The following is a 24,566-nucleotide window of genomic DNA, read 5'->3' as shown; positions in this document are numbered from 1 at the left end:
TGTGTATCTTAATATGAAATCATTTTCATTATTTTTATATAATTCTCATTTTTGTCCATAAAATCTAATTTATTTTCCCATGAAATAGCATTTTCTGCTGTTCTTTAAGATGCCTGTCATAAGAGCACTAGAGAATCTAATAACATAAACTAGAGAAACTGTTAACAAGTCTCTTAGTAACTAGAATATTGCTATAATTTTAATTCAGTATATTTTCTTCAGCTGTGTAATCTTTCAGGTCTATTCAGAAAATGAAAGTCTAGGCATGGAAAATAATGCATATTGAAATGTCCTGTGAGAAATCAGTGCCTTAGTTAAGAAACTGCTTTGAAGACTGATTTGACTTGAGTCTTGGGCATTAGCACAAATGCATTTTCATCATTACCTCCTTGTGATTTGAAGCACTTACAGTGTGTTTTTTTACTAGCTGTATTTCTAGGGAACATGGCTTTGTGATAGAGGAGCAGTGAGAAGTCTTCCCCCTGACCACTCTATGTAATTAGGTTTACTGTTTCAAAGAGAAAAAGGGGAGATAAATCAATGGACACACACATTCTCCCGCTTTTTCTCTTTCTCCCTCGTATCCTTTTTCTTCTTTAAAAAATACAAGAGGCCTAATTTGTCTCTTTTTTGTTAAGATGAGGAAATATAAATTTTTATCCCCATGCATGAAACAAAACCAAAGGACTGGTTCCATTTTAATACCATTGATGGTGAAGACTGATGTGATGGTGGGGGAAGGGAAGAGGAAGCAAAATGGAGGATGGCAAGGGAAGTAGAGCAGATTCTATGTTCTGAGAAGTTGGTTAGAAGTAGCATAGTGAAATAATTGTCTTGAGTTGTGGATTTGAGAGTGATAATCAACAGTTATTCCCTGTCTCTTAAATTATTGTTTAGATTATTCACACTTTTTAACGTCCCCCCGAGTCACATAACACACAGCCTATAGTGGAAGAAATTATTTCTGCAGTGCAGCAGCTGAGACCCACCTTGATGTCCCCAAAGCATGCCTACGCCCATCAGTCCCTTCTTACCTAATTAACATACTTCCTAATCTCCAATTGTGAAGGCAAAGCAAATATTTGGGCCAAGTATAAAATGGTAGATGAAAGCAGTGCCCTACATTTGGGGCAAATTATACATTGATATTGGTATCATTATAATTAAAGTATTATGACAGTAAAATGAGTATAATGATGCATTCAAAAGACATGTCACAAGTTATCTTGGAATAAGGAGACATATCTTGGATGGGAGAATAAGGAGACACATCTTGGATGGGAGAAAAATTAAACTGGTGATTTTTAAGAACTATTTTTGGCTTACATTCTCTATGACTCCATCTGGTAACGTGGAGAAAATACATTTCTGCTGGAAAATCTGATATTTTCAGTGCACTGAAATAATCTTCTCTTAAACTGCTACAGGAGAATTACACTTTGTATAGCACTGCCTTCCATATGATTTACTCCATTCACTACTCGGAAATTTATTCTGGAAGAATTAGATGGAAGACATATTTGCATATCATTAGCACTGTATTTAAGAAGAAAAGTAAAGGAAGTTTGTCTGCAAATTATGCATGAATGTTTATAGGAATTGCTCTAGATTTTAGTCTAGATCACAAAGGAAAAGGTGTATTTGTAGGCTAATTGCAGTGATGAGTTACTGTGCAAATTTGTTTTTATACATTAATATAAAATTGATATTGACATGGCATTCCTACAGATTACATGATTTCATTACTTTGTTTAATTTTTGCAAAAACCCAGTTAGAAAGTGTCATTATCCCCATTTTACAGAATAGGAAATGCTGATCCTGATTCACAGTTATAGTAAATCACATGAGGCCACGCCACTGGTAAACGGCAGAGACAGAATAGAAGTCTTGTGGTTCCACATCCTATTCTGTTTTCATAAAGATTAAGTCATCCATGACCTGTATCATCTATGATCCCTGGTAAATTTATGTAAATTAGATTTTGTGAGTTTTCCCTATTCCAGCAAGTCAAAATACCATGTTGTACGGTCATCTTTCTTAGTCTAAAAATCAAAATACCGGATCTGAAAGTGGATATACTTCTGAGTGGCATGCGATAGAGCATTTGAAATTGTATAGTCAAAAATCTGAGCTAAAAAAGATAATGATATGTTTAACATCAGGGATGAGGCTCTGATGTATTTTAAAAGGAATTTATTATAATTTTTTAAAATATCTAATAAACTTACAATCTACTGTAATGAAAATGGTTACATTTTACAAACTTGAATCTCTAATTGGTTTTGCTTAAGTCCTTTTTAAGGATGGCAGCCGATATACATCTTCTTTGCTAGAGCCAGGAGCCTGAAACTGGTACACTGGAAATACTTTACCTGAAAGATGTGCTAAATGAAAGTTCCTAGCTTCACACATTTCTGAGGATCAAAGTGAAGAACTCATAGTGCATTGTTAGGGAATCATATCTACTTCCTTCAAGACTCTTTCATCTGATTTGTGCTAAAATTTAATAAATAGCTAACTGATCCTTTTGCCTTCATAAAATTCTACTGAGATAACAAAATCCTAGCTCCTGGTCTATGAAAGATGATGTCCTGCAAATATAGTTTCCCTTAACCTCCAAAAAAATAATTGGGTTAATCCAGCCACCGTAAGTGTGAAACTGAGGAGCTGCTTACTAAGATCGAATTTAATATTGTCCCATGTCATCTGAGAGCTACGTGCCTGATCGTGTTGCCACTGCACAAAGTAAGCCTGACTACAAACGATAAAAGAATGATTATTCCAATATTTAGACATAGTTCATTGCAACCCTGAACAGAATGGGGGAAAAAATGTTTTATCTTATGTGATTCTATCAATTTCTCTGGAAAGTCATTTATCTGGTTGCTATGTTAGTAGAAGAGCAAAGATAGTGGGAGGAATCTTCCATTATTCTTACCCATGACTTTCAATATGAAATTTTAATAAAATGGATTTGGGGGTTTTATTTCTTTTTAAAACACCCAATGTAAGAAAATGAGATACTGGAAACGTGTTTTTTTAAAACATTTATGAACCATAAAACTCTACATAAAATTGAAATTATTATTAACTATGGCTGCTTCTAATCTTATGCTTTAAAGGTTAAAAAAAAGGGACTAGAATTTACAATTATTGCCTATAAATAGAGAGGATTATGTAAAAATTAGCCTTATCTATTTGCATGTTAAGAGCAAGATGACCAGTGGCCCTCAGAGTGACATGCAGTTTTTAGAGTGGCTCTGTTACTGACTGCATGTGTGGCTTGGAGAGGTCCTCCGGCCTCTCCAGCTTTCCTCCTGAGTAGGATGGGGGTACTAGAATTAATGATAACTAAACACTCTTCTGATTCCAACATTCTATGGTCCTGTGACATTTCTACCCTATTACAAAAGAACAACATTTAAAAGTGTGAACGCTCTGATAACTTTTTTTCTTGCATTATTTCATAAAAGTGCCATGAAAGCAAACTGACAAGTTCAGGCAGCTTTCAGAACATAAAGGAGAAAGGCTGACAGCTTTTGAGAACCTCTTTGCTTTCCACTGAAAGCAAGTAGAGAACCCTTGCTCTCTGGCCCTGAATGTCATAATATTATGTCTAGCCTCATTGAAATGTCTGACAACACTGTCGATTAAAAATGAGAATCACTGGGCCATATTTACTGTTATAAGGTGAAGGATAGTTTGAAAAGTATGGCATGAAGTATCCCAAAAGGATGATTTAGCTTAGACAATATTAACAAAATTTCACATGATAATAGGTATAGTCGTTTGGCAGTAATTTGTTTCTTACTTTTTTCTGCATTTAGCTCTACCTTAAAAATTCCCCTTCGTTTGTAAAGCTTTGTAAAATGCTGAATTTAGAATTCTGAAGGGACTGTCAATTAATATTATGAATAATATTATTTAGAAACCATTCTGTGTGCTGCACAAGCCCTTTGAAAATGATTTGATAACCACTAAAGTGGCTGTCATTCATCTTTCAGAATCTGTTATACCTGGAAGTTTCATGTGACCTTTAGAAAACTGCATTCACAGAAATGTTCCTTCTAGTTTCCTAATAATTTTTATAAGAAATATTACCACACTGAGGTAAAAGAGTTTTACTTCCTTAGGCCAAATTCTTGTCACAACATGAAATAGGCAAAAGCAATTAGTCTAAAAAAAGCTCAGCCACAGTATCTTAGAATTTAAAGGAATAACCCTTAGGAATTAGCTCACATAATTTCTTATCCACTGTTTTATAGGTAGACCTCATTTAACATGGCTGACATGTTGCCCCACGGCCTCTGCTGAGCAGTCACTACATTGTTAGCAGACCTGCTCAGTTTTTGTAAAGCTCTATTATTAATTTTTACCTTATATTGACCAAATACCTACCTATCTATCAGTCGCTCACTCACACTATGCTTTTTGAGGCCAAAGTAAATTTATCCATGCACTCTTCATACCTACCTAGTTTCTGTTAGGGGCTCTGTGTTTTTCTCCATATGTCAGAAACCCATCACCAGTGGACTTGTACGAGTGCGGAACTGTTTTTCTCACAAAATGAGAAGTCCGATAGAAAGCTTGGTATTAATTCAGTGTTTCAAAGGTAATGGACCCAAAGTCTCTGCCTTTTCTTCATGGTTGCTGATGGAGGCTAAGGTTACAGCCATAACTTCAGTACTCCATGTGTACAGAAGGGGAGGAAATACTCACATCCACAAAGTCTGCCTGATCTTTCAACAGTCTTTAAAGTTCTGCCCAACAATTTTTGCTTAAGTCTCATTGGTCTTAGCTAAAATGACTGAGAAAAGAATTTTTATACCTGGGCACACTGTCATACCCAATGAAATTGAGATTCTGTTAATAAGGAAGAGAGGAAAATCAATATAGCATCAAGCAGTCTCTACCACATTAACCTTTAAGTATCCTAGAACATCTGCAAAATCCCAAGTTCTCTCTTCTCTCTCTCAAGGTAGAAGCAATTCCAACTACTTTGAACTTTCTTTCTGAGATCCCTCATGAAAAACATCATCATCTTCCCAAAGTGTGGAGTGCCTTCTTAAAGTACAGCACACAGAGTTGGACATAATATGACACTTGGGGTCAGACCGCGGCAATACTAACTCTTGTCCTGTAGTTACTGCATTTCTATTCAGGCAACCTCACATTTAGAAATCTTTTTCAGTCACTAGCTCAAATTGAACATGCAACCAGGCAAAGCCAGCTGAAATTTTTCACATGGAATGAACCAAAGCTAGGATTACCCTATCCCATACTTACATTTTAATCAACTTTATTGAGGTGTCATTTACGTATGATAAAAAGCACCCATTATAAATGTGAAATTTGTTGAGCTTTGGCAAATGTGCACAATTGTGTAACCACCATTACAAACAAGATATAGAATATTTCCATCACCTCAAAAAGTTCTCTCATGCCCTTTTCCTGTCAGTCCCAGGAAACTACTGTCCCAGGAAACTACTGGTCAAATTTCCGTTATTATAAATTTATTTTGTCTACTCTAGAAACCTCATAAAAACAGGATCATATATATTCTTTCATGCCTGGCATCTTTCGCACAGCTTGGTTTTAAAATTTATTTGTGTTGATGTGTGTATCATTAACTCATTTCTGATTATTGCTCAGTATATTCCATTATGCACGCAAATCATTGTTTGCTATCTATCCTCCAACTGATTGGCATTTTGATTTTTTCCACTTTAGGGCTATTTTGAATCAACCTGAGGTGAATGTTCATATACAAGTCTTTTCGTAAACACAGGTTTTCTTTCTCCTTAGCAAACACTTAGGAGTAGAATTGCTGGGTCCTATAGTAAGTGTATGTTTAACTTTATGAGAAAATGCCAATCTGATTTTCACAGTGGTTAAACCATATTACACTCCCACAAGTAATGTTTGGCAGTCTCCTTGCCCCACATCATTGAAACATTTCTATCTTCAGTCTTTATTTTAAAATTCTAATATTTGTGTACTCATTGTAGTTTCTTTTATACATATATATTTTATTTATACTTTGTATTCGATATATTTCATGATAAACCATTTTTTTTCCATCTGAACCATTTTTTAAGTGTTCAGTTCAGCGGTATCAAATACATTCACATCGTTGTGCAAAAATCACCTCTGTCCATCCCCATAACTGTTTTCATCTTGTGAAACTGAAGATCTATACCCATTAAACAATAACTCCCCGTTATTCCTTGCCCCCAGCCCCTGGTAACCACCAGTCTACTTTCTGTCTTTATGATTTTGACTATTCTAAGTACCTCATATAAGTGGGATCATACAGTATGTATCTTTTTCTGACTGGCTAATTTCATTTAGCATAATGTCCCCAAGGTTCATCCATGTTATAAACATACTGCAGAATCTCCTTCCTTTTTAAGACTGAACAATATTCCATTGCATGTATATCCACATTTTGCTTATCCGTTCATCCACTGATGGACACTTGAGTTGCTTCCATGGTTTAGTTATTACGAATAGTGCTGCTATGAACATGGGTGTACAAATATCTCTTTGAGATCCTACTTTCACTTCTTTGGGGTATATCCGCAGAAGCGGAATTGCTGGATCATATAGTAATTCTATCTTTAATTACTTGAGGAAACACCATACTGTTTTCCAAACTGACTGTGCCAGTTTCCACCAGTAGTACGCCAGGGTCCCAATTTCTCCATGTCCTTGCAAACACTCATATTCTATTTTTTTGATGGTAGCCATCCTAATGGGTGTAAGGTGGTATCTCGTTGCAGTTTTGATTTGCATTTCCCTAATGATTGGTGAAGTTGAGCATTTTTTCATGTGCTTATTGGCCATTTGTATCTCTTCTTTGGACAAATATCTGTTCAAGTCTTTTGTTAATGTTGAATCAGGTTGTTTGGTTTTTTGTTATTTTTTTCTTTTTTTTTGAATTTTTAAATTTAATTTTACTTATTTTTTTATACAGCATTTTCTTATTAGTCATCCATTTTATACACATCAGTGTATACATGTCAATCCCAATCTCCCAATTCGTCACACCCCCACCCCCACCCCCAGCTGCTTTCCCTGCTTGGTGTCCATACGTTTGTTCTGTACATCTGTCTCTCAATTTCTGCCCTGACATGAGTATTGGTACTCCAGCTTCCATTTGATTTCCGTTTTCATGGAGTATCTTTTTCCATCCCTCACTTTCAGTGTGTATGTGTCCCTAGGTCTGAAGTCAGTCTCTTGTAGACAGCATATATATGGGGCTTGTTTTTGTATCCATTCAGCAAGCCTCTGTCTTCTGGTGGGAGCATTTAATCCAATCACGTTTAAGGTAATTATCCATATGTATGTTCCTGTTACCCTTTTCTTAATTGTTTTTGGGTTTTTTTTGTAGGCCCTTTTCTTCTCTTGTGGTTCTCACTTAGAGAAGTTCCTTTAGCATTTGTTGTAGGGCTGGTTTGGTGGTGCTGAATCTCTTAGCTTCTTTTTGTCTGTACAGATTTTGATTTCTCCATTGAATCTGAATGAGATCCTTGCTGGGTAGAGTAATCTTGGTTGTAGTTTCTTCCCTTTCATCACTTTAAGTATATCATGCCACTCCCTTCTGGCTTGTAGAGTTTCTACTGAGAAATCAGCAGTTAACCTTATGGGAGTTACCTTGTATGTTATTTGTCATTTTTCCCTTTTTTCTTTCAATAATTTTTCTTTGTCTTTAATTTTTGCCAGTTTGATTACTATGTGTCTTGGCGTGTTTCTCCTTTGGTTTATCCTATCTGGACTTTCTCTGCTTCGTGGACTTGGGTGGGTATTTCCTTTCACATGTTAGGGAAGTTTTCAACTATGATCTCTTCAAATATTTTCTCAAGTCCTTTCTGTCTCTCTTCTCCTGGGACCCCTGTAATGAGAATGTTGTTGCATTTAATGTTGCCCCAGAGCCTGTCTTCATTTCTTTTCATTCTTTTTTCTTTATTCTGTTCCATGGCAGTGAATTCCACCATTCTGTCTTCCAGGTCACTTATCCATTCTTCTGCCTCAGTTATTCTGCTATTGATTCCTTCTAGTGTATTTTTCATTTCAGTTATTGTATTGTTCATCTCTCTCTGTTTGTTCTTTAATTCTTCTAGATTTTTGTTAAACATTTCTTGTATCTTCTAGATCTTTGCCTCCATTCTTTTTCCGAGGTCCTGGATCATCTTCACTATCATTATTCTGAATTCTTTTTCTGGAAGGTTGCCTTTCTCCACTTCATTTAGTTGTTTTTCTGGGGTTTCATCTTATTCCTTCATCTGGTACATAGTCCTGTGACTTTTCATTTTGTCTGTCTTTCTGTGAATGGTTTTTGTTCCACAGGCTGCAGAATTATAGTTCCTCTTGCTTCTGCTGTCTGCCCTCTGGTGGATGAGGCTATCTAAGAGATTTGTGGAAGTTTCCTGATGGGAGGGACTGTTGGTGGGTAGAGCTGGCTGTTGCTCTGGTGGGCAGAGCTCAGTAAAACTTTAATCCGCTTGTCTGCTAATGGGTGGGGCTGGGTCCCCTCTCTGTTGGATTTTTGGCCTTAGGCACCCAACACTGGAGCCTACCCGGGCTCTTTGTTGGGGCTAATGGGGACTCTGGGAGGGGTCACGCCAAGGAGTACTTCCCAGCACTTCTGCTGCCAGTTTCCTTGTCCTCACCATGAGACAGAGTGACCCCCTGCCTCTGCAGGAGACCCTCCAACAGTAGCAGGTAGCTTCCCATAATTATAGGGTGGAATAAATTTTTTCTTATGCATTCTTAAAGTAATTTTGTTGATGAAGTTCTTTTCCCAGGTAGTGATTTAAAACATTAATATGTTTATAGTTGTTTTTTATGCAGTACAATTATTTTAGTTTTATTTGACAATTCAAATTTTAGTTGGAGAGGAAACAGCAGACAAGTGGAAGATATATTTCTTCCATATACATAAGTTTAGTAACAAATAGATTTAGCATTTTAACAATTTTTCTAAAAATATTTTTTCATTTAATAATTTCTCAAGTATGTGAATCTTTAAATTTCAAAAAGACTATATTTATTAGAGTTGATTCATAGCAATCTTCTTCTAAAACAAATACATCAATTTTTAATAATAATTTTTTTAACTTGATATCAAGAAGTTTATTTTAAAAAATAGAATGGCATCCTGCCAAATCAGTCACATCACATCCACAGCCTGGTGAAGGGAGAATAATTCTAGTGGACCAAGTTTCATAACTGCAGTGTATGTGGAACATTTATTTTTATCAGTAGTTGTTATTTTACATCAGGACACTTGCTGACCAAAAAACAATGTTCGTTGCAATGAAACCATCACCTTGAAATTTCACCATATATAACTCAAACATTCCTGACAATTGGTTCTTAGCATATAAAGCACTTAAACAAACCATAGAGTCAACTATTAGTTTAATCATTTTTTAAGTACTCTGTTTAATAGAAAATACATTTTCATTTCTCAGTATATTTGTTTACTGAATATCTGTAAGGGTAATATTCTAGAGCTGTAAGTAGTATATTCAGTGTTTTGCTTCTCTTGAATAAGAGCTTGCAAAAATATAAATGGTCTGGTTTAAATGGTTAGAAATTAATAACTTCCTTTTTTTGTCATAGAATATAATTGATTTGTAAAATTTAGTGTGAATAAGGTTCAAAGAATAGCAGAGTGTAAGTTTCTGTTTAACATCTCTCTCATTTGTGGAGCAACAGGTGACCGCAGAGTTGGGACAGTGAGACGGCAGTGAGTACTGCCAGCAACAGCCCAGTTGTAAGAATTTTGGTGGCACCTGTCAGTGTGATGAGATTGCTCTATTTTGAAGGATGATCCTCCTCAGTGCCCTAGTTTTCCTATTAACCCGCTTACTACCATACTGCTCCTTGCCCTTCTCTTGGACTAACTGCTGTGTCTTGTCCTATCTTTGATACAGAATCTTAAATGCTTTCAGTGGCAGCTCTTATCAGTACCACAGGAGGGGAGCGCCTTAGAGAACTGAAGTACTGTTATATTTTTCCACCTTCCAGGATAAAAGCATGCTGTTTGGATAAGAGCTGAAAATGGTTCAAGGAAAGAGTCCTAGATAAAAATAGATAAATAAATGAAATAAAATGTGAATAAATCTTTTCAAATGGTTCATGAAACAATATGACATTATTTCATACGTCTTTAAGAAGTGAAGGGTTTGAAGAGTACACACATGCCAGGTGGTCTGAGGCAAAAATCCTCTTGCTTGTGAAATAAACATTTGTAGACAGGAATCTTTTTTTTTTTTTTTTTAATATGATGTTTGGGAACATAATGGGAACTCTTAAACCTAGTGTACATCAAAGTTGGAATATATTAACATTTGATATAAAACGTCGCCATCTGTTCTCCTGTTCTTTACTGAATTCAGAAAAGACCAGTAGTCCAACAACACAATGACCTGTGTTTATAAGAAAGTATCACTTTTTGAGCAAAACACATAATATTAAGATTGATTGATTTAAAAGGATATTTTAAGGCCAGAAATCTGAATTAAATAGAACCATAATTAAGTTATTCTTAGCTGTCAACAGGTAGCTTAATGTAGTTTCTTACAACAGATTTAAACTTTTATCTTGGAATCAATTTCCACTGTTTAAAACAGAGATTGGCAAACTATGTCCCACTTCTTGTTTTTGAAAATAAGTTTTATTCTAACATAACTATGCCCATTCATTTACTTAATATCTATGGCTACTTTCATGATACAAATGAGTTGAGTAGTCATAACAGAGACCATATGTCCAAAAAAATACTTACTCTCTGGCCTCTACAGAAAGGTTTGAGGCTCTTGTCTAAATCATAAAACCGCACTTGTTGAAGCTTAAATTTATTATAGTCTAAAAACAATAAGTATTATAAGACTTATGTTCAATATTTTCTACTTAGAAAATTTTCAGATAAATCAGTAATGTACCAAAGTGAGGGTTTTTTAAAAAAATTAATTAATTAATTTTTGGCTGCGTTGGGTCCTCGTTTCTGCTCGCTGGTTTTCTCTAGTTGCAGCAAGCAGGGGCTATTCTTCGTTGCGATGCATGGGCTTCTCACTGCGGTGGCTTCTCATTGCGGAGAACGGGCTCTAGGCATGCGGGCTTCAGTAGTTGTGGCATGTGGTCTCAGTAGTTGTGCTTGTGAGCTATAGAGCGCAGGCTCAGTAGTTGTGGTGCATGGGCTTTGTTGCTCCACAGCATGTGGGATCTTCCTGAAACAGGGATCGAACCCATGTTCCCTGCATTGGCAGGCGGATTCTTAACCACTGTGCCACCAGGGAAGCCCCCCAAAGTGAGTTTTGTGGAAAGCCTATGGGTATGTTTAAAAGAAAGAAAAACAAAAGGGATCCTATAGTTGAATGGGATACTCTCTTTTCCCCTACTTGAGAATCTGTCAGATGATGAGGATCTGAGAAATCATTCAATAAATTAACGACTTTAACTTTTTAAATCTAATATTACCCAAATTTCTTTGACTTCCCCTTCTCCCCACTATAAACCAGTTTTTAATATTTTTGTAGGACAATAGTGGTCTGCAGAAGAAAGTGCTAAAAGTGCTAACCTAAAAAAATATGTACTTCTAAAACGTGAAAACATATAGGTCAGAATAGCTCAACTGAATTTATAGAATCATAGATTGTAGATTTAAAAGAGCCATATAGTTTATTTAATCGAATTCCCAATCTTAGCAGATTACAGAAAAATAAAATTGATAATTCCAATATGCTAATCTTATTTTACTACATAAGAGATGGCTAATCATGACTACCTTCAAGTTAACAAAATGCACTTAATGAATTGTGTATATATGTTGGCTTCACTCACTGTAGTTACAGCATCATTATGCCATAAGTGCTGAAACAATTGTGGTTTTACATATTGCATTAAATCAGTTAGTGCTATAATTAATTTTAATAGGATGTTTTTAAGTCCCTAACTAGATTACTTTATAACTAAGTACTGAATGCACCCTCTACATGTTTTGTTATTTTAGAGGTACTGTAAGTTTAATTATGCAGATAATCCAAGTAGATTTTTATTTTGCCTCTGGGCTATCACTTTCATTTTAATGGCTTGAATGCTTCTTATCACTATTTGTGAATGGGATTAATTAAATCTAGAATGATGCTTTTAATACTGTGTGATGGAATAAATTTAGTAAGAGGGTTGACATCCATGTGTTGGTCAAAATTATTATTGAATCCGTTAGACCCTGAGAAGTATAAACTCAGAAAGACAAAATTCACTTCCATTTAGCATTTTATTGTAAATGTAGTCATTCTTTTATGGATTGCCAGTTGATTCTAAAATTTAAAAAAATATTTTTCACGTTCATTCTTCTATTAAACAAATCCTTGTTGAGAACTTACTATGTATCCTATTAGAATATAAATTCCACAAAGCAGAAATCTTGATTTGTTTATGCTGTGTCCTTATTGCTTGGCATATAGTAGCTACTCAAAACTATGTATTGAATGAATGAATGGTTTTAAATACTGAAGATTCAGCAGCATAACATGAAACAATCTCAGTACTCAAATTGCTTAAAGGCATTTGTAGCACCATGTAGAAAATACACAATAGAGATAAATATAGAGGCTATGAGTCACTTAGGAAGAGACTAACCCACTTTTTAGGAAAGGGGCCAGGGAAGGCTACCTTGCAACTACTAATTTACTTTCTGATTCTATGGATTTCTCTATTCTGGGCATTTCATATAAATGGAATAGTGCAATACAATATAATGCATGTATAAATAGAATAATATCAATACAATATGTTGTCTTTTGTGACTGGTTTCTTTCACTTAGTATAATATTCTCAAGCTTCATTGTTACATGTGGTAGCATGTATCAGTATTTTATTCCTTTTTATTGCCAAATAATTTCCCATTATGTGGACATCCCATATTTGGTTTACCCATTCATTAATTGATAGACTTTTTTCCTGCTTTTTGGCTATTATGAATAATACTAATATTAACATTTATGTACAGGTCTTTTTGTGTGTGGATACATGCTTTGAATTCTCTTGGATATATAACCAGGAGTGGAATTGCTAGATCATATGAAAACAATTTTATGTTTGAACTTTTTGAAGAACATTCAAACTGTTTTCCAAACTGGCTGTGCAATTTTACATTGCCACCAGCAGTATACGATGATTCCAATTTCTCCAGGCCAACACTTGTTATTATTGATCTTTCTTATTATAGTCTTCTAAGGTTATTATTTTTTAATGGAAAATGGCTTTCAATTTGTGGAATTTTAAATACCAGCAGCCCTGGGAGAGGTATTTGTAAGAAGCTATGGTTAATTATGTAAATATTATCTTCTCTTGGGGGTGGTTTCAGAAAATATGGACTTCTTTTTTTTTTTTAATTAGAAGACTGTACATTTGACAGTAGCCTTTCACTATAAGTAGCTCTCCAAAGATTTATATAACTGAGTTAAGGAATCACTATTATAAGCAAATCATCTTAGAATTAAAAGTTTTAACATTAATTTATTCAGAAGATCACATTCAAATTAATATTTCCTATGTTTTGGATCAAATTTTATGTGCTATTAAATGTTTTATTTTTTATATGTATGCTCTAATTTATTCCATCAGTATTCTCCCTAAGTAGATTAACCCTCTTTTAAAGGCAGCAGTTCTGTTTTATATGTTCCTGAGAGCTGTGAAGGGTCTGGGATTCTACCTTACTTTCCAGCTAACAAATAAGCCTGCCACAGTTTCATGGTTGCTGGCAGAAGACACAGACAGCCCTTCTCAGTCAGAGACAAAGAACTCTATTACTTACCACAATAGCAATAGCCAGAATATCAGCATTTTCCTTTGCCTCTTCCCCAGTCTCCAGTTTGTTCAGGGTGACATGAAGAGGGACAAGTGACATCAGCACACAATGCATTATGTCACCCAAGAGGAACATTAAACTTGAGAGAAAGATACTGTTTCTGTTTTCCATGTCTGTTTACTATATAAAACATTCTTGAAATGATAGCCCAGAACAAAGGCAGTCAGTGCTTCTGCTTACAAGATATACAGAAGTGTGAGACCCATGAAGAATTGACTTCCAATAGTTCTTTTCAACTATAATGTAGCTCTCAAAGTGTTTTGTACCTAGGAAGTTATAAGTTTGTTGACTTAATTTTGTTTTGCCATGCAGCATATATCAAGCGATGAATTTGTGAAATAAATACTTATTTTCTGTAAAATCTTCTGATTAGACCAAATGCTTCCCTTTTTATAACAGTAATGATTTTGTCGAGTTAAACTTTAACTTCTCTGCGATCATTGCCAAAAGAAAACTAGGTTATCTTTTGTAATGCATAAAAAAATAATGTATATGTGTAATAAGTAGATGTGCTACTTTAAGAGATTATCAACTGAAATAAGTAATACAAAATCAAACAAGTTAATTTTTAATTAATTGCAATAAACTGGAGTGCTTAACATGAAGCTCCTCTCAACTAAATCCATTACTATCATTTAAAAAATTTATTTTATATTAATGTAAAAATACCAAGGGTAATAACCTGAAAGTAGTTGAGCTGGAGGAGTGAAGAGAAACCATCAACACCCTTGTTCAGACTCCCATAATTCACTTGGTGTTAACCACCTCCCCACTGAGGGAAGCTATAATCCATAGAGTGCTTATTTTCTTTCCCCATTATTTATTTATTTTCCCTACTGACATTTATTACTTTAATGATACTTAGGTGCTGTAGAATAAATGCCTCTGTTTCAGACATATAGAAAATCCAATAATCTATCACTTTGATAAACCATTCCATTAGTAGGGAATAACTACAAATATTCTATCTGCAAGTACTTTATATCATTCTGGAAATACAATCAAGAGGCAATGCTTTAAGGCTACACATTAAGGCTACCTTGGTTATTTAAATGTGTATAAGCAACAAGGGCACTTTTGCAAAAGGTAGTATAAATTAAACAGTATCTCCATCTTAGGAAAAGAAAAGCTATTACAAGCCAACTACACATTCAAAATGGTATCTTACAACTTATTGCTATTATTCTCATGCAGGGTAGATTATTGCTCACAACCACACATTTCAGAACACCAAGCAATTTTCATATTTTTGTTACCTTTTAAGCAGGTGACATCAGAATAAAAACTTTTAAAATTAAACTTTTCTTTTCTGTTAAAAGTGAAATTTATTACAATACAGTAAGTGCAAGTGTTATTAAAAATGCTTGTTAAAATTATAGTGTCTATATAATTTTTCTAATATAAATATTGGAAATAACAACTTTAACAGTTCTACACATACATAGTACACTGAAAACATAAAATCATGCACAAGGCTAAAATATCACTTTGCACATTATCCTTTTAGGTATTACTCGTGTCTTCTGATCCCAGCATCATTACAGAATATGAAGGAGTTACAAACTTCAAGGTTTCAGTGTTTTCAATGTATGTCAGTTATCACACATTAACAATGCTTTAAAATCATTGCTTATATTCTACACGTGGTTCTAGTTCCCATATTTCCCTTTCTCGATAGGTCTTGGACAAAAAGTTGATCTAGAAAACCTATGATTACAGGACCCAGCATGACATGAATTCTCAATGACTCATTTAAAAGTGGCATAAAGTCGCATATATATATATATATATATATATATATATATATATATATATATATATATATATATATATATATTTTAAGTCCTACAGGGCCTGAAAGACAATAAGTATATTGCATGTAAATAAGATAAAGCAGCTCACCCTCTGCTTGCTTACTTGGCTCCACGTCTCTATAGGAAGGAGAAGCTGAGCCATGAAGAAGTTAGGGCAAATCGGAACTGCTGGGAGTGTGTGTGTTTGGGGGGCTGGAGGGGCTGGTGAGGGTGTGTAGGGAGCAGCATAGGGAAGGAGCTGGGGAGAAATGTCATATTATGAAGGGAAATTAAACAGCGTTACTTATCCATTCTTCCCCATCCTGCTAAAGCAGGGGCCAGTTCCAGCCCAGCCTCCCTCCCCTGCCTCCCAGTGGGGGATTTGTCCCCCCAGCATTGTGAAGGCAGCCACTGCCTTTCAGACAATGTGAAGCCATAGCTGTTCCCTACTGAGAATACTTCACAAATTTGAGGAACAGGCTATAAATTATAGGTTTGGACGTTTCACAAATACCAAGGATAGTCTGAAGTAGGCCTCAACATGAGGGGCAGGGGAAACAGTTTTTACAAGCAGCTAACGCCCAGAGAGGCTAAGGCGTTCAGCCAAGGGGAAGGCAATGCTTCTTCCTTCATGACAGCACTTCTCAGGCTTTAACGTGCATGCGATTCACTTGGGATCTCATCAGAATGTATTAGGTTGAGGGTGGGGCCTCAGACTCTGCATTTGTAATAAGCTCCTATGGACCACGCTTCGAGATGCTGATGCTCTTGGTCTATGGACCACACTTGGAGAAGCAAGAGTCTGCAACATAAAGAGGGAGCCGCCTCTGTGTCTCTGGACCACAGGTATATCTTGGAAGTCCTGGGCAGAGCTGAGACAGCCCCAGTGCTATGTACCCACTCAAGCACATCCCCAGGGAAAAGGTGGAGATGCAGCACACTGAGTGAGCAACTGTCTACAAGACTGTGTTAACATATTTTCTGAGAGCACCAGCACTCTATGAACAGCTAAACAAATAACATAATTCAACTTGAGTAAATGGAGAGATCTACTGGCTGGGAATAAAACTAACCTTTTCCCCATGTAGTCCTCCTTGAAGTGAACATGATTACACAGGTATAAAAAAACAGCATTTTAAATTTCATAGCAAAAGGCCACATGTGCACACATATACATACAGTATGAATTCTAAGAAATTAAATGCATTTTTTCAGAATAAAGCACGTGCTACCACTGCTCCCAGCTAAAATCATCTCCTCTTCCAAATATAAGGAAAAAAACCTTGAATTGTAAGGAAAACCACTGCATTGCCTGCCAGCACCAGGCCACAGGCTCCCCATTTGATCACAGGCACCTGAGCAAGAATAACAGGAAATCCAAAGGCAGAAACAACCCTTCCGGTAGTGAAAAAATAAGTCCGTTCCCGACAGGCACTACTTGTTGCATCGGCGTCATATGTTGCTCGTTTGGCAATAAAATAGGGGATGGGAGAGATGACGTGGAATATCAGGGCAAACAAGGGTCAGTAAACACCGTAATCCTCTAAGGCACATCCCAGCATAAGAAAAGTCAGCCCGATAGCCCCAGTGAAGGATAATGCCACAAGAGCTTTAACGCCCGCCGTGTCTCCTGAGCTGGGGCCGCGGCTGCTTCCGGCTTCTTGCTATGGCCCCGCCCTTCTTTCCCCTTTAACTTATCCATTGTCCAACCTTGATTCCCCTCTCCCATACTTAGGTAATTAATTTTTTGGTTACCTAAATGCAGACAGTCACTAATATTTCTTCTTATTTGTTTCATGTGGTTTAGTACATTGCCCTTAGTAATACTGTGCTACCTGTCGCGAGAATTCAACATATTACCTTTCTTTCAATAATTCTTTCATTCATAGTAATCTTTGAAAATCTTTATTCCACCAACTTTAAATATACTTTTGTTCTATGAAGCTTAATAGTGGTTTCATTAGAACAAAGTTTTCTGCATTTATTGGTTTTCTTATTTTGAAAATGAAAATATTTCTATATAGTTCTGAGTTTACTGTTATATCTCAAATGTTTCATTCTGCTTTAGAATTCAGTTAAAGACTTTTGATTTTAGCTTTAGACAAACATATTCTTCCTAGTGTCTTGTAGGAAATATTTTTTCTCTTCCCTGGAGCTAGTGTTTGATGTCACAGAGTATGCCCCTGACAAACAAGGCCTGTTCTTTGACCTGACCTCTATGGTCAGAATTGCCCTTCTTCCATCCTTCTGTTTTCCAAAGGGTTAACTTTTGGTTTCCAGACTAAGACTTAATACATTTAGTTAAAATAGGAAAGATTTATTCAGTTATTGTCTAGAAAAATGTAAAAAGGTGAGCATTCATTTGCTTATATTACCCCTCACCCTGGACATTAGCAATGACATCTCCATCAAAAACAAAATAGATTCATTCAAGCAGGAAAAAATAAAAATCTTCACTTGAGTCATTTAAGTGAAGGTTTAAACGTTTCTTGTATCAATGAGATAATATTTCAATTCTCCATTTAACTTACAGAGGTAAAGGGGAAAAAAAGAGGGGTGAGGATTGTGGATGCAGTGTCTATTCCTTCTTGGATCTAAATATTGACTCTGCCAAGTGTGGTCTTTTCCAGGAATTAGATAACTAAAAAAATAAAATAAAATTCCAGTGAAACGAATCCAGCCCAATATTATCTTTAATTCAATGTAAACATACCTTATATAGCCTAATAGTTTCTACTAACACACTATCTTTAATCCTAGTAATTTATATTTTTATAGTTTCTGTATCATGCCTAAAATGTTGCTTACTCTAATTAGCTTATGGTCAACAGTATCTTTAATTAGAAATATTGGTAATCTGTCCCCTGCAGCATTTCATTTAGTGTGTTTCATTTTAGTGGTTCCAGGATGATTATTGTAATGAACAGAGTGATAAAAAGTACCATTAAGCAGAAATGAAATAGAATACCCATCAGGGCAAAAAGGGTTGTGGGTTTGTGTGTTAGTAAAAGAATGATCTGTACTTCGAATACAGTATTAAAACTGTCAATAAGTTGGCATTGAGTGTACCTTTGAAATTCTATCAGTAGCAAATATCTGATATTGTGATTTGTTTCTAACAATTAGAGGTAGAGTGTAGGATGAAGGACACAGAGTTAAACTAAAAAATGGCCAATTCATTGAAAAACAGTTCGGATAGCACCAATAATATTGTTGAAACTGACTAAAGTTGATATGAATAATGTAAAAAAGTTATGTGAGAAAATCACCAGCAGACTTGTGTGTCTATCATGAAATTCATTGTTAGGGATGGTGGGAGAAATCAGTCTTATGTTTATGCCTGGTATTCTTGTCAAGTGCATATATTAAAGTGAATGGTGTTTATTTGACATCTTTATATTTTATTTAATGATGATGTTTTCCTTAGAGATCTTTATTTTCTGAAACAATTTTAAGAATTTGTTTTATAACTAAATGCAACAGATTTTTGTATTTCATGGCATTAACAGATGCATGCCTACTGGGACTTCAAGTCTAGATTACATAACATCTAGCAATGTCTATGACTAAGTCTTATTTGTCATCAGAAAAACATCTTCCAACTTGGGTAGAAGATACATTTGAGGTTCTGTAAGTTTTTAGATATAAAGTCATGCATATTAGAAAAATATATCCAAAGGAAGGTGGCTAACTACTGCCTCTAATATCAGGTAGATATGTGGAATGTTTGCACAAATAAAATCAACTAGATTCTCAGTTCTCAATGTCTTCATCAAACTCTTGTTGATCAACCCAGGTATTGCACTGATTCTTGACTTTTGGGAGATTATGGTTTCCTTTCAAAATTTGCTTAAAATTATACGGAGTCCCTCTAGAAAAATGTGCGTGCACATAGATAAATTCAGAAGGATGGTGGATCTCCTGGAGCCATTCACAGATCCCCTAGGGATTTCAGGAACCCAAGGTTAAACAGGGCATAAGTATAATATTAAGCATCATTCAGCCTTTCTAACAAGGCTAGATATTCTCAAGTGTAAGTGTTAGTAATAATCTGTTCCTTATAAAGTTGTGAGTATTCTGCAGGGTAAATCACACAAAGGGTTTGGCATAGATGTTGGCACATAGTAAGAAGACAAAACATTGTAGATCTTTGGAAATAAAACTTAGTGGGACTATATTATTCCACTTTATTGCCCATTTATTAGTACTATTAGCTTTCTAAAAACTGGAGAATGTCTGATTTTTTCTTTTTTTTTTTTTTTTTTTTTGTGGTTCACGACCTCCCACTGTCGTGGCCTCTCCCGTTGCGGAGCACAGGCTCCGGACGCGCAGGCTCAGCGGCCGTGGCTCACGGGCCCAGCCGCTCCGCGGCATGTGGGATCCTCCCGGACCGGGGCACAAACCCGCATCCCCTGCATCGGTAGGCGGACTCCCAACCACTGCACCACCAGGGAAGCCCAATGTCTGCTTTTTAACACAAACTATACGTTCAGTGTATTGGTCAAATCTTCTAGAATTTTAATTTTATTCTTTTATTATCTTTTTCAACCGAAGGTATAGTCTTGGTTTATTTATTTATTTTTATTCTAAGATAACTAAATTTGAATGAGTTTCACATATTCAAAAGTGAAATAATCCTTGAATGCATAGTGATTCTAAAATATAAATCTGTTGGGGACCATCAGAGGTTGCTAGAGAACCAACTCATCAGTCTGAATATGGGTAAATAGAAGAAATACTTAAGCATTTAACCTAACTTTCCTATAAAACATTGTGCCACAGGAACACTTTTTCTTTGTAGAAGTATTCTAGCTAATACATGAAGAAAGAATGACAGAATTAAAATATTACGATTTTGTAATCCCCCAATGAGATAATGAATCTAGGCACTAAGCAACAGTGGACATTAATAAGAGTGAGAGGAAAAGAGGAATAGAGAGAAACAGACGTTATGTGCCTCATGATGGAATTCTACATCTGTGAAGTGTACTTGTAGAAACTCTGAATCTAACCCGATCAGGACTCTGGATTTAACTATCAGGTTACAGAAGCAAGTATTTTAAATGATACCATGAGGATGGAAGCAGCAAGATCCATACTGTGAAAAGCTCTACAAAACAAATGACCAGATTCTTCAAAAATAAATCATAGGGAATTAAGAGAGGGAGGGCTACCTATAAGATGAAAGAGACAAATGATCTATCAGCCCAATGCAATGTGTGGGCCTAACTGGACTCCATGATTCTGACTGAATCAAAATAACAGTTAAGAAAAAAACAAATTGCTATTAGGGATAATCTTAAATTTTTCATAGTGGCATAATAGTATTACAGATATAATATAGAAAAAGTCTTTCTATTTAATGATACATACCATGAAATATTTAAACTGAAGTAAAAGAATATGTGGGATTTACTTCAAAATAATCCTGTTAGGTGGGGTGTAGATGAAAAAGAGGACACCCCCAAACTGGTGAGTTTTTAAAGCTGGGCGATGGCTGCCTGGAGTTTTATTGTCCTGTTCTTTTTACCTGTTTATACATTGACATTTTCCATGGTAAAATTTTTATAAGAATGAAATATCACAAAGTTTCACACCTGTCATAGGGTCAGTAAAGTTTTCTATGGCATATTGAAGCTACATGTTCATATCTATTAAGATCCATTTACAAGGTATGATATAGCTATGGAATTGTATTACTTTGCGAATGACTACCAAAGCTTGTTTAGTGACTGTTTTTTTTTTAATTCAGAAGATTATGTTAACCTGTTTTATGGAGGAGTTGCTTATGTATCTTTTATGCCATTTAATATTATATAAATAATCATAAGGAACTCTCTATTTAAAGAAATTATAGTAAATAAATTCTACATAATAGATAACATATATTTGCATTATAGATATAAACTATCTTATGTCTTTTATGGCTGAAGTCAGAAATGAATACAGAATATAAATATGTGTATGATTTCAAAAAGGAATCTAGTATTGAGGAGTTATTTACGTTTTAAGGTAGATAAAGCAAGAATCAAATTTACTAACAAATTGAGGTAATTTGAGTGACATTTATCAGTAACATCTTTTTTTTCCTTTTTGTGTTTTCTTTTTCTTATGCTTTTGAATAAAAGTTGATTTGGGGGGCCTTCATTTATACTAATGTGATCTATTTGTACACATCAATGTTTTCTCTTAATAGACTCAAAAGTAAGATTATGAAATAGGAGCTTAGAGCTTGACAGATTAATCAGATTAGTGAATGGTCATTCAGTGACCACAGTCAAAACGTCCTCCTGGTTATGAAGATATGTGACTTGGTGTGACACTAGATTCTGTTCTTGGCCATGGTCTGTTCAACAATGACCCAGATGAAGCCTGAGAGGCTCATTTTTTTTTCCTTTTACATAATGAGAAAAAGGAACACTGCATTTCCTGCTTATGTTTAATTTCCTATGGAAAATAAACCTGATGATAACAATGATGTTTCATTGTACAAACAAATTGATAGGGACTATAATTTAGCAGTGGGAGTATGAATAATTCCTATTAATCGGCAATGCATGATTTAAAACTTTATTTTTGTACAAAGTGTAAGGCTGAAGGATACATCTCCACTCACACTTTTGTTAATGGAAGAACCAAAGAAACAAAACCTAACTTATAATGATACAGTTAAATTAATCAAGGAAACAAAGCATCTTCCCAGATTGAGGGTACTCTTCAAATTTTCTAATGTAAAATTCCAGGACAACTGCTCAAATGAATACAAAATCAATGTCTTCAGTAAAATTAGGAGAGTTGAGGACACCAACAAAGGCCTTTTACCAACTCACATTCAAAACATAAAATTATCATTATAGTAACTAAGAGAATACAAAGAATAGGACTATTTGCCATTTATAGTAAAAAGAAGAATGCAGTCGGTGATATCATGGAGAGAATTCCTTAGTCAGAGACAAGCTCTCAGAGAGCATAAATACAGCCACAGTGCACTCAGGCAGGAGAGGAAAAAGTGACTGCATTGCTCAGCTACTACCAAAATACATAGGTGCTGAGGAGGAAGAATTTTTTTCTCTTCTTTTATAAGCCTTTCTAGCTTGTCTAAGAATTAAATTGATATGAGACAGATTAACAGGAGAAAATCAAACAGTTGATAATAGCATATATACATGGGAAACCCAGGAAAACTGAGTAAATCGATAAAATGGCCAAAATCCTCACCTTAAATACCATTTTCAGCTAAAGACAAAAGAAGATGCTGGGGGTAGTGGTTTGGAACTTCAGAGAGGGGAGGAAGGCAATTCACATGGAGACAGAAACACAAATATTTGGTAAACAAATGTTCGCTGGACCCTGCGTAGACACTGGGACACAGAGTGGACCCTGATCTGTAGGCCCTGCCAAGTTTCCCCTACCACTCCTAGCCCTGATGATTTGCAGATACCTCTGGTGAGAGCTCTATTCCAGGAACAAGCCATTTATCTAAATTTTCTCAGGCAATTAAGGGGGTAATAAGACAAACTTCCCGAGCCTTCTGTTTCTTAAGAATAATCACCCTAAATTAATCCTTATGCCAAAGAGGTATATTTTGGGGTGGCAAATTTTGCTTGCCTACATAAGCAAAGAGTAAGAATATCTGATTAGGGCTTCCCTGGTGGCGTAGTGGTTGAGAGTCCACCTGCCGATGCAGGGGACCACGGGTTCGTGCCCCGGTCCGGGAAGATCCCACATGTCGCGGAGCGGCTGGGCCCGTGAGCCATGGCCACTGAGCCTGCGCGTCCGGAGCTTGTGCTCCGCAACGGGAGAGGCCACAACAGTGAGAGGCCTGCGTACCACAAAAAAAAAAAAAAAAAAAAGAATATCTGATTAATTAAAAGAGCCTTGAGGCAAGAAGCAGCCAAGACAATATGAACCACACAGTATAATTCTGACAGAACCAGAATTACTACCATAGTCATAGTGGTAAAAATTATTGCCAGTTGATTATTGAGAAAGAACTGGAGAGTATTAATTAGTAGAATTCACTGCTTTTATAGTTCATACATGTAAATAAGCAGAAATGAGAGATTTGCTGTTTAAGCTATACAGCAATAGATAACTAATATACATACTAAGGCAGAGTCATTTTCTGAACTGTCTGTTTATTCCTCATAGAGCTTAATACAGGGCCTTGTATGTGGCAACCACGTAATCCCATGCTTACCACAGTACCTGGATCATACTACATACTCAATAAATATTTGTCAAATTAATTGTATGAATAATAGCAATAAAAAATCTACTGAATGCTAACAATGTACCAAGCATCTTTAAATGTTTCACATATATTTACCCTTTTAATCATCACAACAGTCCTGTGAGGTAAGTTCAGTCATCAACCTCATTTTATAGGAAATTTTTGAGGAAATTTTTGAGGAAATTGTGGTCTAGAGAGGTTAAGAAACTTGCCCAAAATGGCATGTTTCTTAACCTCTCTAGACCACAAGTGGTAGAGTCTGTAAGTGGTAGAGTCTGTAATTGAACCCAGGTAGTCTGACTCCAGCATACACTGCTTTTGGCTACTACATGTTGCTGCTTCTAATGAATCAACAAATATTTGCTCAGTGAAAGAATGCATCACCTGATCATATATATTGACCTGAAATAAATTGACTGCCAGATATTTCTCCAGAAAAAATGGGTTTGTTCAAGATCAACAGAGAATTGTACTTCAGAGTCTGCAACCATGGTGAGCCACGTGCAAGTCCCTTCATGGCAAGGGAAGGAGAACACTTTTATGGGGAGGAAAATGAAGTTGGGAGGTATAGTTAAAAAAAAAAAAAAAAGAGTCCTGGCTTTCCATTGGCTGAGTCCTTGCCAGGAAAGAAGAGGAGTCTTTCTTCTTCCTGTTGGG

The 24,566-nt window shown here is 35.7% G+C and overlaps 1 protein-coding gene and 1 pseudogene across 3 annotated transcripts in view; one reads left to right on the top strand and one right to left on the bottom strand.

The window, feature by feature from the left end:
* NAALADL2 (N-acetylated alpha-linked acidic dipeptidase like 2) overlaps nt 1-24,566 on the top strand; it is a 1,063,610-nt gene that overhangs the window by 548,819 nt on the left and 490,225 nt on the right. The gene's annotated exons all lie outside the window — the stretch shown is intronic.
* LOC132423894 (leptin receptor gene-related protein pseudogene) overlaps nt 16,811-24,566 on the bottom strand; it is a 47,292-nt pseudogene continuing 39,536 nt past the window's right edge.

This window comes from Delphinus delphis, chromosome 4, assembly GCF_949987515.2.
Source record: "Delphinus delphis chromosome 4, mDelDel1.2, whole genome shotgun sequence".
Lineage (NCBI taxonomy): Eukaryota > Metazoa > Chordata > Mammalia > Artiodactyla > Delphinidae > Delphinus > Delphinus delphis.
Note: the sequence above shows the minus strand (reverse complement) of the source record. Positions and strands in the feature narration are given on the sequence as shown.